The following is a 14,687-nucleotide window of genomic DNA, read 5'->3' on the forward strand; positions in this document are numbered from 1 at the left end:
ATGGTCAATTCATTTATGACAAAGGAGCCAAGATATACAATGGGGAAAGGACAGTCTCTTCAATAAATGGTGTTGGGAAAATTCAACAGCCACATGCCAAAGAGTGAAACTGGACCCCTCTCTTATACCATACACAAAAATTAAGTCAAAATGGATTAAAGACTTGAATGTGAAACCTGAAACTCCTAGAAGAAAACATAGGTGGTAAGCTCCTTAACATTGGTCTTAGCACCAATTCCAAAATTGAATCCAATTCCAAAAGCAAAGGTAACAAAAGCAAAAAGAAACAAATGGAACTACTTCAAACTAAAAACAAACAAAACAAAGAACTTTTGCATAGCCAAGTAATCTTAGTGGGGAAGAGGTTCTGAGATACAGTGCCTACGTCTTTTCTTGACCCTGATGGAAAGCCTGGGGATGGTGTAGTTTGAGACCCAGTGTGTAACTGACCCTTTATTTTGGGAAAAGTAATCTATGCTCCATAATGTCTGGGTATTGACCTCTTCTGGTGGACTACCTGAAAGACTTCTGGGAAAGTTTGAGTGAAACAGATACATAATATTTTGTTTTCTAGCTCTCTCACTTCCCAAGTGTGTAAGGTAGCAAGTTACTTATTGTCTTTGAAATAAGTAACTCATTCTTTTTTTTTCTTTGACATTTTAATTTCTTTTTTTTAATTTAATTTTTTTATTTTTTAAAATTTACATCCAAATTAGTTAGTATATAGGGAAACAATTATTTCAGGAGTATATTCCTTAATGCCCCTTACCCATTTAGCCCATCCCCCCTCCCACAACCCCTCCAGCACCTCATTCTTTTGAATTATTTTGAAATACTCTTCCTTGTCTACTAAAAAATGGGAGTAGTGATATTTACCTCTACAGAAATGTTAGAAGAATTAGTTACCTGCTGTGGTATTTAGCATACATTAGATATAAACTGAAGTCCTGTTTCCCTTTTGTTAAATCCAACTGTGGATTGTGTTGCTGCCTGTAGGAAGTCCCTATTTTTTTTCCAGAAGTAAGCCTGAATGTCTTCAAAGGCAAACTTCAGTGTCTAAGGAAATGGAGATATGTCTGTGACCTGAAAGAACTTTGAGAAGTGCAGTCACCTAATGTCCACTCATAGTAGATGTTATATCATTTAATCCTGAGCCTCACTTCCCTGCAGTGAGTCCTTCAAGGAAACACATCTGCAAGATTAAGTAGAAATAATTTAATATGCAAACTTATTAGGATGAAAAACATGGCTATGAATATGACATTTTGGATTTTATAATAATTAATATTCATTGCTTCATATTTTAAATGAATTAATTATATTTCAGTAAACATTTACTCAATACACACTATGTATTGAACTGTATTAGACTATTAAAGCACAAAAAACATAAGTGCTATATATTCTATGCCCTTGAGGAAGTAAAATCTAGTTGTTTTTGCAGGTGAAATTGCAGGTGAACAGCTATAGCCCATTACATGAATCCTTCCCTAGAACATGACCAAAAGGCCATACCATCAGAATGTAAACATGTACTTACCTCCTGGTTTGCTAAACAATATGGATATGCATTCAAACTGTTCACATATGAGGGCAAAATAAATAAAATGGATTCGTCTAAACCTCCCCATTCTAAAAATGGTAATTCTCTTAATGTAGTATATGGCCATATTAGCTGCTTGGAGAAGAATATATCACCATGTCTAATCACCAAGTTGACTGCTGCCTAAAATCCAAAAGGTGATTTTTTTCTTTTACCTTACATATGCTGCTGCTGGAAAACTTTTTCCCATTTTCTTCCTGTACAACTGGATTTTAGTACATTGTGTTCTACTGAAGTTCCATTATGAGAGGGAAAACGGAATAGATTACCAAATACAAGATTTCAACATGTCTTCAGATGAATCATACAGATAATTTAATATTCATTAACGGTATTACTACTAACCGAAGAGAGAATAGCTCTTCGTATTTGTGTATATTCAATGAAAATGTGGACACATGATCTTAAAGAAATTGTGTGTTTTCATGGGATTTTATGAAGTGCTTTTACCACTTAAGCTTTAAAAGTACCCATGTTCTATTTGAGGTGGAAGTGCAGTCTTTCTGAGATATATTTGGGTAACTGATTTTTTTTTCCTTACAAAATGTTGATTGCCCCTGAATATTCTGATGTCTTAGATAAAATAATAGATACATAGGGGTTCCTGGGTGACTCAGTACGTTAAGCGTCTGACTTTGGCTCAGCTCATGATCTCATGGTTTGTGGGTTAGAGCCCCGCGTCAGGCTCCATGCTGACAACTCAGAACCTGGAGCCTGCTTCGGATTCTTTGTCTCCCTCTCTCTACACCCTTCCCCTGAGCGCTCTCTCTCTCTCTCTCTCAAAAATAAATTTAAAAAAACATTAAAAAATAACAGACACATAAATCAAGCATAGGATTACCTTTAGGCAGTTTAGCAATCCATAATACATATTTCTTGAGATAATCTTTGATTAGACTTGATAAACTAAATCATGCCCATTTTTCAGGCAAAATAATAGCAGTCACTGAGTATACATTTAAAAAATAAGATTTTAAGGGTTTTCTAGAACAGAAGGGTACTTGTACTTCTTTTTACTCATTTAAAAATAGATTTTAAAGTGAGATTACATCTAGAGAATATAAGATAAAGATATTTAACTTGCAACAAAAACTAGAAAATGACTTTTCAACTTTGGTCTGGTACAATATAAAAATTTCCCACACTTTATATATCTGTTAAAATGAGCCTTTCCTGTGTGTGTGCATGTGTCTATTTCAGTACATTAATAAAATTGAACTGAGTATGTTTATTGACTGTTTTATTCTATGTTGCATATCTGTACTTTAATTACACTCTCAGAGGCCATGACTACATGCAATAAAAATTATCTCCAGAGATGACTTAAAATTTTCAGACATGTTAATAAAATTTTCATCTGTTGATTAAATGTATTATATTATAGGTAAGCTACCTATCAAATGGACAAATATTCTAGGTTGACAAATAAACACTATATTTTTCAACTTCCTTTTCCTCCTTGGCCATCATTTGCTCTGAATCTGTATCGCCAGTTCCTTCTATTTGGGTCCCAACCGAAGGTTCCATCTCATCCAATGTTTGACCTAATCCTCTCTGAGGCACAATGTATTTATTTAATTTACTTTAATATCTCCCACTCCAAGTCTTTTTATAATTGGCTAATAAGTATAAGTGAGGCCATAATTTGTTTTAATACTCCAAAGGTTCCTAGCTGCTTGATTTCCGTGCTCACTCAGCCCTGCCATGATTGAAGTCTTAACCAGTTGTTTTGGGGGGGCATTGTCTTTCACATTCACCTCCAATTCTGTATCAGAATGTTTGCACCCTGTTCTTCCTGGTTCTGACCTCTACTCCATCAACAGAAGCATGCAAAAACTATTTTCTCTAATTTTTGAAACCAGATTTGGTTGCTTCTTATCTGGTTTCAGAGAGCTTCAGGGTCTTTAATTAACCCAAGTTGAAGCAAAAGTTTTTCAATTCTCTGCAGTGTAGCTGAGATCAGAATATATGTTTCAAAATGAATTAAGTAAAAGCTTTTACTCTATTAATTCCTTTTTAGCTACTTTAGTTTGATTTTGTTCTTTTTCTTCATTTTGGATTGGACACTTTGGATTTTGCCAGAGCAATTAGACTGGAGCCTCTTGACGTAATGATGTAATGCTAATAATGATATTATTATTATCTTAGTTTTATATTTATGTCATCAGATCAGTGGTATTGGGCCAGGGAGTCTGGATCATGTGTTCTAATGATATATTTTGAATCAGAAGTTTCTAGGTTCTGTTTAATAGATCTTTCATGTAGAGAGGCCCTTATACATTTAGGTTCTCATCTCCTGTGAGAAATGGCTCAAACCAAAAGACCTGTCTCCACAAGAGCAAACCACACTTTGCAGGCTCAGTGAAGTCCAAATCCAGTTTTATAAAACAAGCATTTCTGTAAAGAATATGTGGTATACAGAGTTGCGTTTCTGCCTTCTACAACATGGGGAAGATAAAGATGTTCTTAATCTGGCTTTATAAACCCCATTCACCCTATGGGCTTAGTAAATGTGAAGGTGCTTGCTTGATGGCACCAGTAACTGAGATGGGGTTAAGAATTTCAGAGCTACTGGCATGTTATGGCAAGATGGGGGACAGAGGGGAACTTACATTTCCTGTAATGTTTGGAACGGCCTCACACAATGAAGAAAATACCAGCATCGGAATATATGGTAAGACACAAACTCTTCACAATTTTGTCATAACTCTGTTGGTTTGCTTGGTCTTTGGTGTCTTTGTTTATTTTTGTGATGGGCTCCGTGTGTTTCATGCTCTTCCAGACATGTGGAGTTTCCAAAGATCTCAGAATGAAGTTTCAATTGAGGCATAGTTCCACAATTAATTAATCATTCTTGTCCAGCCCAATAAAAAGTTTGGACGAGCAAGGCATTCCATCCATAAATTTAGGGACATAGGAATATTGCATTTAAAAAAATCCGTTAAGTCAAAATAATTCTGACTCTCATCTCAAATTCTGGCATCTAGCAGAAAACTTAATCTAGTCACCTTTTGAGCCTGTCTCCCCAGAGTCCTGCAAATCTCCCCGGACCGCAACATACTGCCTAGGGTTTGGCAGAGTTGTGCTAGTTTCAGCGTAAGTTGTAAGATTTCAAGGCTAACCTTGTTACTCCAGGTCTACCCATAACTTCAGGCAGCACAGCTAGTTCATTATAGTCCTGTGGCTCTGATCCGATGTGATGTGCTTGAGGAAAGCAAATCCATGAGGGTGAGAACTGCATAGATATTCCACTCGTGTACATTATATAGTGAGTTTTGCGGTTTTGTTTCTCATTCTTCCTATGTTCTCTACACCATAGCCAATTACTGCATTCTCTTACAAATACCATTTATAAAATGGGTTTACAATATACAAAACTTAAAATAATGAGGTTATATTCTTAGGAATAATGGCTTAATAAATGTTTGATTTTTTTTTTTTTAATCTCCTGGGTTTTTTTGCTGGCTCCACAATTCATTTCAGGATATGTGTCTTCTTTTCTAACTAGTACTCTGTTGTTTTATCAAGGCAAAGGTTCTTAGGCTAACAGACTGTGTTTAGCCTTCACAACAGAATTGTAAACAGAAACTAAATGAAAACCAGGTTCATAATTTTATAGATTGTTCAACCCTGCTCTAGACATTGATGTGTTCTGTTACTAAAACATGGTGTCTGTTTTTAGTGATGATAATAAAGAAATACAGAATGTGATGTATATAAGGGGTTCACAGTAATAAATAAATTAAAATAACCTTCGGGTTTTAGGTACAATAGTGAATGGGTGAATAATGAATCCTCTGTCTGGAATATCCTATTTTCTAAGCAATATGAATATGAGTATTGTTACATGTGTGACTAACTTTATGACATACCATCTTCTAAAAATAGAAGGTTGAAAGGATAAACAGGCAAATCCAGATGGAAGGAAATTAAGTAAGAGTTCATTAAAGAATAAATTTAAAAAATTTTCTCATATACAAAGTAAACACATAGTGTACTGTAGGATAAACACAGTGTAAACTTTCATTAAACAGAAGCACTTTCTATTTTCACAAAAACTAGTAAGGTGTGTTACCACATTGAAGACTTTACTAAGTTTTATGCAACTAGCTACTAGAGAAAATTGGCCAGACCCATTAGACTGGAGCCTATCACTAGAAATATTGGAATCACATTTTCAAGGAAATTTGTACATGTAAGCATTAATATTTCTGAAAGCACATTTATTCTTGGGGAAAATTATAATCATTTGGACCATTTACGCTTTTCTGTTTACATTTCTAATTTTTCTGATGATTTGATCTTCAAACTCATCTTAAATTAGAGTCGAGTTGTCACAGTCTTCTGTCCCCGCGGGCACCTCCCTTTCACTTTACATCCTTCCATTAGAAAGTATGTTTCAAATTGCTCTAAGACTCTGGAGGAAGGCTGTTCTCTTGTTTCAGTGTACCTCTTCTTGTGAAGCTGATGCAAACTCTTTTTTTGTAAAATGCTAAATTGACTTAAATGAAGAAACTATTGCATTTAACTTACATGTTAAATCAAGATGCCTGTATTTCCATAGTGGGATATTGATATCTATAGGAAACATTACTTTGCTTAAATTTAATTATAAAAAATAAACCAAATTATACTCATATGAAGAAGAGTCATGTTTTATATATGACAACTACATTTTTGGAACTTTAATATTCTTCATCAGTTACAGTCAAAGGTAAGTGTTAGGTCATAACTATTTCATTTGTGAATTAAGGCCAACTAATTCCGTCTCTCTGTTATTTTAAACCTAACCTGACTATTGCTTTTTGGCTTTTCTGTGCTATACAGAAATTATAATGCTTTACTAGTTAAATACTTTAATTATGTTCCTTAATATTTCCTCGTTTGGAAAGGCCTTCTACATCCTCTGATTACTCATATTTAATTCTTATATGAGGTTTCATTAGTCACATTTGTTTATTTTAGTGCATTCACAGAGTTGTGCATCTACCCCTACACATTTAGGACATTTCCATCACCCCAGTAAGCAACCCTGTACCCATTAACAGTCATTCTCCTTCCCTCCACCCTTAGCCCTAGGAAACCACTAATCTACTTTCAGTCTCTACAAATTTGCCTATTCCGGATATTTCGTATAAATGGGAAAACATTACAACATGCGATCATTTGTTACTGGCTTCTTTCACTTAGCATAATGTTTTTAAAGATCATCCATATTATGCCATGTATTAGTACTTTTATCCTTTTTATTGCTGAATAATGTTAAATTATATCAACATGTCATATTTCAATTATCCACTTAACAGTTAGTAGACATTTTATACATGTACAAGTTTGTGTGTGTGTATTTCTCTTGGACATATAGCTAGAAGTAGGATTGCGAGGTCTTATGGAAATTGTTTCACACTTGAAGAACTGCCAGATTGTTCTCTGGAACAGTTTCACTATATTACATCCTCAACAGCAATGTGTAAGGGTTCCAATTTCTCCACATCCACCCAAACATTTGTCATTACCTCTCATTTTGACTGTATCCATCCTAGTGGGTATTTCATGACAGCTTGATTTAGTCTCTAATGGTAATGATTCAGCATCATATTAGGTGCTCACTGGTTATTTGCCTATCTTCTTAAAGGAAATTTCTATTTAAAATCTTTGCCTGTTTTATTATTTTTATTTTTTAAGTTTATTTATTGAAAGACAGAGAAAAAGAGAGAGCGAGCATGGGCAGGGGAGGGGCACAGGGAAAGGGAGAGAGAGAATCCCAAGCAGGCTCTGCACTGGCAGCACAGAGCCCTAGGAGGGACTCTAACTTAGGAACTGTGAGATCATGACCTGAGCCGAAATTAAAAGTCAGATACTTAATTGACTGAGCCACTCAGGCGCCCCCAAATCTTTGCCTGTTTTAATTTTAGGTGGATTTTCTTTTTTTTTTTGTTTTTTTTGTTTTTTTTTGTTATTGAATTGTAAGTTGTACACTAAAAACGTTGAAAGAAGTGGTGAGAGTTGAGACATACCTCCTTGGCTCCTGATCTTAGGGAGAAAAAAAATTTGTGTTTATCCTATTTAGAGGCTGTTGAGCTTCTTGGATGTTTACATTAATGCTTTTCAGCAAATTTGGCAAAAGTTAGCCATCATTTCCGTGAATTTTTTTTTTGTCTGTCCCTTTCTTTCCTTATGGCATTCATATTATATGCATGCTCGTGTGGCTAACAACATCTCGTATTTCCCTGAGTCTCATTTTTCTGTCTTTTTTTGAGGATTAGACAATCTTTCTTGATCTATCTTAAAGTTCAGTGATGTTTTTCTTCTACCAGTTCGAGTCTACTACTTAGCCCCTCTAGCAAACTTTTCAGTTCAGTTTTCATAGCTTGCCTTTTCCACTTTGCTTTTAAAATATTTATGTTTTATTGATACTCTATGTTTGATGTCATATCTTCTTTTAATTCTTTATAGATGGTCTCCTTTAATTCTTTGTACATATTTATAATGACTGTCTTGAAGTCTTTATATGCTAAGTCCAATGAATGCCTAGGTTCCTTCAAAAGCAGTTTCTATCAAACGCTATTTTTTTTTTTCCCTGCACAGATCACTCTTTGTTATTTCTATGCATGTTTCATATATTTTTGGTGAAAATCGGAGATTTCAGATAATATCTTGAAGTAAACTATGATTTCTTTCTCCTCTCCCCAAAGGTATAAATGTTGCTGTTGTTATTTGTTTGGTCATTTATTTGTTTAGTGATTAGGCGGAACCAATTCTATGAAGTCAACTTCCTGGCACTATAAAATTTCCAATATCTGTCTTCAGATTATTTTTTTTAATGTTATCTTTGAGCCTGGTTATATAGAGGTCACCTTGAGTTAAAAAAAAAAAGTCTACTTAGTGGTCAAAGGCTGTGTTTAATCAGCCTTAGCCAGCCAGTTTTTTGCTTTTTACCACTGGATATGTGAGTGTGTGTGTGTGTATGTGTGTGTGTCAGACTGCTATAACAGTGCAAAGTATTTATGCTTTTGCCCCCTGCCCCACTCAGTTAGGTACTAATAGCTTGGAGTTTTCCTCTTCAATCCCCCTTGAGAGGCCTTATCCTTTGGTATGCGTGCACTCCTCCAGACTTCCAAGGACCCAAGTGGTTTTTTTTAACTTGACTTCTTGGAGTTTCTTTTGGATCAGAATGGATTATTGTTTGGCTGGCGTTTGGTAAGAGGTTGTGTTTAGGCCCCTTGACAAGTGACATTTCCATCATTTGTCAACTGATTTGTGCACGGCTTTGGGAAAGTTTGCAAGTCTGCTCTACATCCTTTATTTTAAATTTAAACACTCAAACAAGAATAGAAAAATAATAATTTATTCATTCAACACATGTATACTTTGTGCTACAATGTCCCAAGAACTACTGGGAAAGAAGGAGATACAGGAATGAACAAGAAAGGCAACTATCGGGCTGTTATGGATCTTACATTTTAGACGAGGAGATAGCCAGTCGTCAAAGAATTGCAATGAAGGCTGGATTTAGTTTTTTCTTTTTCTTTTTTTTTTTTTTGAGGATGGATTTTTAAAATTAACTTCTTAATGGTGAGGAAAGTCTGTTGAAAAACTGTTGCCCTCTCTCTGCCCCTCCCTTGCTCATGCTCCATCTCAAGAATAAACATTAAGTTGTTTTTTAAAAAACCCACAACATATGTTAATTCTTTCATAATTCTGGAGGCTAGAAATTCAAATTCAAGCTGTCTGACAGGGCTGGTTCTTTTTGGAGGCCCTGAGAATCTTTGGGTGTCTCTCTCTCCTAGCTTCTGGTGGTGGCCCACAATCCTTGGTACTTCTTGGCTTGCAGCAACACAACTTGAATCTCTCCCTCTGTTTTCACAAAGTCTTCTCTGTGTCTTTTTGTGCAAAATCTCTCTTACATTTCTTTCATAAAGACACTTGTCAATGGAATTAGGGTTCATCTTAAATCTAGCATGACCTCATCTCAAGATGTATAATTTAGTTACATCTGCAAAGACCCCATTTCTAAGGACACATTCGTAGGTAACTGGCATTAGGATTGGACATACCATTTTGAGAGTTGCAACTCAATCCACTACAGGAGGATTCTAGTTTTCTTTTAGAATTATTCATGGGAAATTTGGGTTTAGGAAGGGTCACGGTTAAAACTGGGGTGGTGACATTACAAATAGATGTGAAAGAAAATTACTAATGGTTTTTCTTGATGGTACATGAAAACAAAAACAAAACAAAACAAAAACAAAAACGAAAAACAAACAAACAAAACCTAGATTTCAACTCTCCCAGAAGACACTCACAGTCAGGAAAAAGCTGGATATCTCTTACAATGATTCAGTTTGATCTGTTATTAGCCCTTTCCTCTTTTCTTCCTATCTTCCTTCCTCCCTCTCTCCTTCCCTGTCTTTCAATCTCTGTTTCTCACTCTCCTCACTTTTCCTTTCTGCTACCTTCTTCCTTTCATTTTTTTAAACATTACACATAGTTTTATACAAGTTGCATCTTATCATGCATTCCACATGTCTTATGTTAAATATAATGAATCCTATTCATGAAGTCCTCATTCTATATTCATTAATTTGCCATAGTGTACACATTCTTCCATGTCTCCCATATTACATTCCCTCCCATCATCTTTTTCAAATTTTTTAATGTTTATTTTTGAGAGAGGGGGGAAAGAGAGAGAGCGACAGAATGAGAGAGCAAGCGAGAAAGAGAGAGAGAGAGGAGAGAGAGAATGGGGGAGGGGGAGGGGCAGAGAGAGAGAGGGAGACACAGATTCCAAAGCAGGCTCCAGGCTCTGAGCTGTCAGCACAGAGCCTGACGTGGGGCTTGAACTCATAAACCATGAGATCATGACCTGAGCTGAAGTCAGACGCTCAACCAGCTGAGCCACCCAGGCGCCCCTATATCCCCTCGCATCATCTTAAGTCTTAATTTTAATGTCTTTCATGATTCATGAACCTCATCTTATCTATTAGTTCTCTTCCTTCAGCATGCTGTAGTCTCTCCCACATGAAATATCAAATAAGACAAAACTGTAGTTTCCCTCCATCTTTCTGTTTTTCTTCACAGCTAACATGCTTAAAAAATAGTTTATGCATATTTGCTCTGTGCCTCCCAACAATTCACCATGTCATTGGTATTCCCTCTACTCTGCAAAACTGAAACTACTAAAGTCACTACCAATGTTGCTTAATCCAGTAGCTGTTTTCTAGTCCTCATCTTACTGCACTTCATTCATGACAACATACAAAGAATGTCAGCTAATACTCTGACCCTCTCTTCGCTCAGCTTTCATAGCATTATAATCATCATAATAATCTGCCATTTCTCTCATTTTCTTTCCTATTTGCTTTTGTTGCCTTCTCCTGTGACTTTTGGGGTCCATCTCAGCTTGATACAAGGTACTTTATTCTATTCTCTGTTGTCTAAATAAGCAATGCTTTAACTCCTTTGGATTAACATGCCATTTATATATTGTTACGTGTACACTAACTGTTCACATCTCAGTAATTTCTTCTATACTCTAAATGTATATCAAGCTACAACCTTGTAATCTCCACTAGATGTTGAATTCATGATATCTTCACTTTTTTTTTTCCTTCTGCAATCTTCTTCTTTTGCAGTCAATGTCATCACCATTAACCCAGGTCTTTGTGCCAATAACCCAGAAGTCATGATTGTCATCTTCCTTTCACTGGAGACATTCAGTTAATTACCAAGTCTTGTCACTCCCTACTCTGAAACGAATCTCAGATCCATCCAAATCACTCTGTCGCCACTGACAATACATCTTAGTTCCAGGATTTATCTTTCCTTTCCCACACATTGCAACAACTTCCTAAAAGATCAGGTACTTCCTCACCATAGCACAATGATCGTCTAATCATATAAGTTGTATCTTCTTATTTCTCAATTCGAACCTCTTTAATTGCTTCTTCTTTCTCTTAACATAAAGTTAAAACTCCCTAGCATGGCTTGTGAGGTCGTGCATCACACGTAGCCCAATTGCTTTGCCAGCATCATCATCCCTCTCTACTGCCTTATATACTACCCCTTAGTCACACTGGCCTTCTCTCTATTCCCGAAATGTGCCTGTCCTGGCCTACTTCAGGGCCTATGCTTGGGTTCCCTGCGATCTCTGGCATATAATCATGCCATTCTCTTTTTGACAGCGAACTCCCTCTTATTCCTTTCATGTCCCAACTTGAACAATTACTCCAAAAGCCTCCCTCAACATCTTTTGCCCATTTTTTGTCACATCCACCCAGTCTATCTTATTGTTCATTGTAGACTCTCAAAGTATTTTACATTTTATATTCATAGTTCTGATCAAAATTATTTTTGTGATTATTTATTGAATGCTATCTTCTGAAATACTATAACTTAGTAAACAGAAAGACCATGCCTGGGTACTTCACCTCTTTGTACCCAGGGCCTGAATAGTGCACTTTGCCTTATTCATTCACCATATATTTATCATTTGCATCTCTACTTCAGGAATTATCGGTGTAGGCATGTTATTTTCTCAGTAGTGCTATGGTAGTGCTATTTTTATCTAAATGAAGGCATAAACCAAACTATACTATACAAAGGATGTCTGGAACCCCAAAGAAATGTAACACAGTTTCTGTCATCCAGAGCTTATACTTTATCTTGAACTATAAATATTCACAGAAAACACTTGAGAATCAATTTCTCACAATATACCATCAGAAGAAAGATATAGTGCAAACTACGTTCCCTGTGGCACATCTGAGGCAAGTAATAATTTCTTGCAATCCAGTTCACTCCAACAAGCTTCCCATATGACAAACACAAGTTAAAAATAAATAAAGCAATTTATAGGAGAGAATAATTCAAGTTGATATATATTTTTCAGATTAAGTACACAGCAGGTGTATTGTATATTTTTTATAATTTTGCAGTCTTTAACATCTGCTTACATGCTTCTGTTAAACCTTCTTATACACAGATCATTTATTACTCTTGGGCACACCACAATGTTATAGTAATAAATAGTAGGCCTACTTAATTGGTTAGTATATTATACTGAAGAAGCCACGGGCAAAGACTTGATTCCTTAAGCATGTCAGTGGGAGCCACTTTGATTCATCATCACAGACTGAAAATCTAAAATGGGTCACCTTCCTTAAGAATTCACGCCAGAGGTAACCACAGAGACTTGGGGCTTCAGCAACATGTTTTTATGCAATGATTATGCAACACAAAGAACCAGACATGAACAAGCAGCTAGACAAATGATCAGTGTAAATCTTCTATAAATGTAGGAGTAATACCCTAAGATAAAAATTATTCGACACAGAGTTTGGTGCAGGAAACAATGCTGTAGAATATAACACTCTCCTGAGTTGGTAGACGTGATCTAAAACATATCAATATACCAGTAATTAAAAGATTATTTCTGGGGCGCCTGGGTGGCGCAGTCGGTTAAGCGTCCGACTTCAGCCAGGTCACGATCTCGCGGTCCGTGAGTTCGAGCCCCGCGTCAGGCTCTGGGCTGATGGCTCGGAGCCTGGAGCCTGTTTCCGATTCTGTGTCTCCCTCTCTCTCTGCCCCTCCCCGGTTCATGCTCTGTCTCTCTCTGTCCCAAAAATAAATAAAAAAAAAAAACGTTGAAAAAAAAAGATTATTTCTATTACTAATTAATGACCATATCATTCTCAGCCCAGTTACCTTACAGATTTTAAGAAAAAATCCATGGGCAATTTTACCTGATAGGCGGGATTACTGACCAAGTAAGTATGACATGTGTGTTTTTGTGTGTGTTTGTGTTTGGGGGAGGATGGTACTCAACTAATTAAAAAAAGTAGGTCATTCTCAAATATTTCTGTTGGTACCATTTACTATACACTCGACTGCACCCCTCATAGACTGCGAGATGCATTGTCTAACACGGATCGATAGCCACGGGCCACAAGTGGATATTTAAGATAATATTTGAATAAATTAAAAAAAATCAAGAATAATTTCCTCCGTCTCACTAGCCAAATTTCCAGGGCTCAATAGCTACTTGCAGCTGGGGGCTACAGTGTCACACAGTGCAAAGGGAGAATTTCCATTATCAATGAAATTTCAATTGGACAGCACTGCCTTAAAGGTTATCTATGCAGGATAATTTCTTAAATGATATCAAATCCTCAGTCTTATCATCTTAACACATTTCATTTATATAAACATCTCAAATTGTGAAAAGATTTCAGGAAGTATAAAACTACACATGTAATTGGAAAACTTCTCCAAGCTCATTTAAGCACTAACAATACTCATATGTAGAGAAGCAAATAAGAATTTGCATTCCCAAAACTTCAAAGCATTTTCACCTAGTAATTTATTTCAGACTATAAATTAATTAAAAGTCAGTCTCTGGGGAAGGAAGGCCCATGGTTGATAGTGGATTGATCATCTTTCTTACTTCGACACTTTCTTTTGATCTTTGAAATCATCTTAAAAGCAAGCCCTTTATCACATTTTCCATATCAATTTCAGCAAAGAAAGGCTGAAGTTTGAATACTTAGGGTCTTACCCTTTTTTATATTTTTCATCTGCTCAGTTCATACCAGGCTAGAATGGCTTTTGGTTCATAGCACACCTAACATATGGCTTCATGTATTTTATAATTATTTTTTATTTGATTAACTCAGATATATGAAGGCTTTACTCTGAGGGAACTTAAGATATCAGAAGTAAAACATGCACATATATGGATTTACTCCATGAACATATGTGGAATCACTCTAAACCATAGCACACACATACATACACACAAGGGGAACCAACGTCCCCTTCATCCAAGGGGTTCTGATCTATAAACTGGCTCAATCTGGAACTTGATGAAGGAACAATGACTCTCTTTTGGTGACTCAAGTTGGACTTGTGTTCATGTAACCTAGAACTCTCCCACTTATGCAAATCAGGTAAAAATTCAGCAGACTACCTCTTTCTTAGGAATTCCATGACCAACTAGCCAGAGGTATACATAGTGAGTCAGACTATTTTTTTTTCTCCAAGACAAACACATTCTACTGTTTATTACACCTAGTACATTCTTAAA

Source organism: Panthera pardus, unplaced genomic scaffold (assembly GCF_024362965.1).
Source record: "Panthera pardus isolate Hobbes unplaced genomic scaffold, ASM2436296v1 HiC_scaffold_6, whole genome shotgun sequence".
Classification (NCBI taxonomy): Eukaryota; Metazoa; Chordata; class Mammalia; order Carnivora; family Felidae; genus Panthera; species Panthera pardus.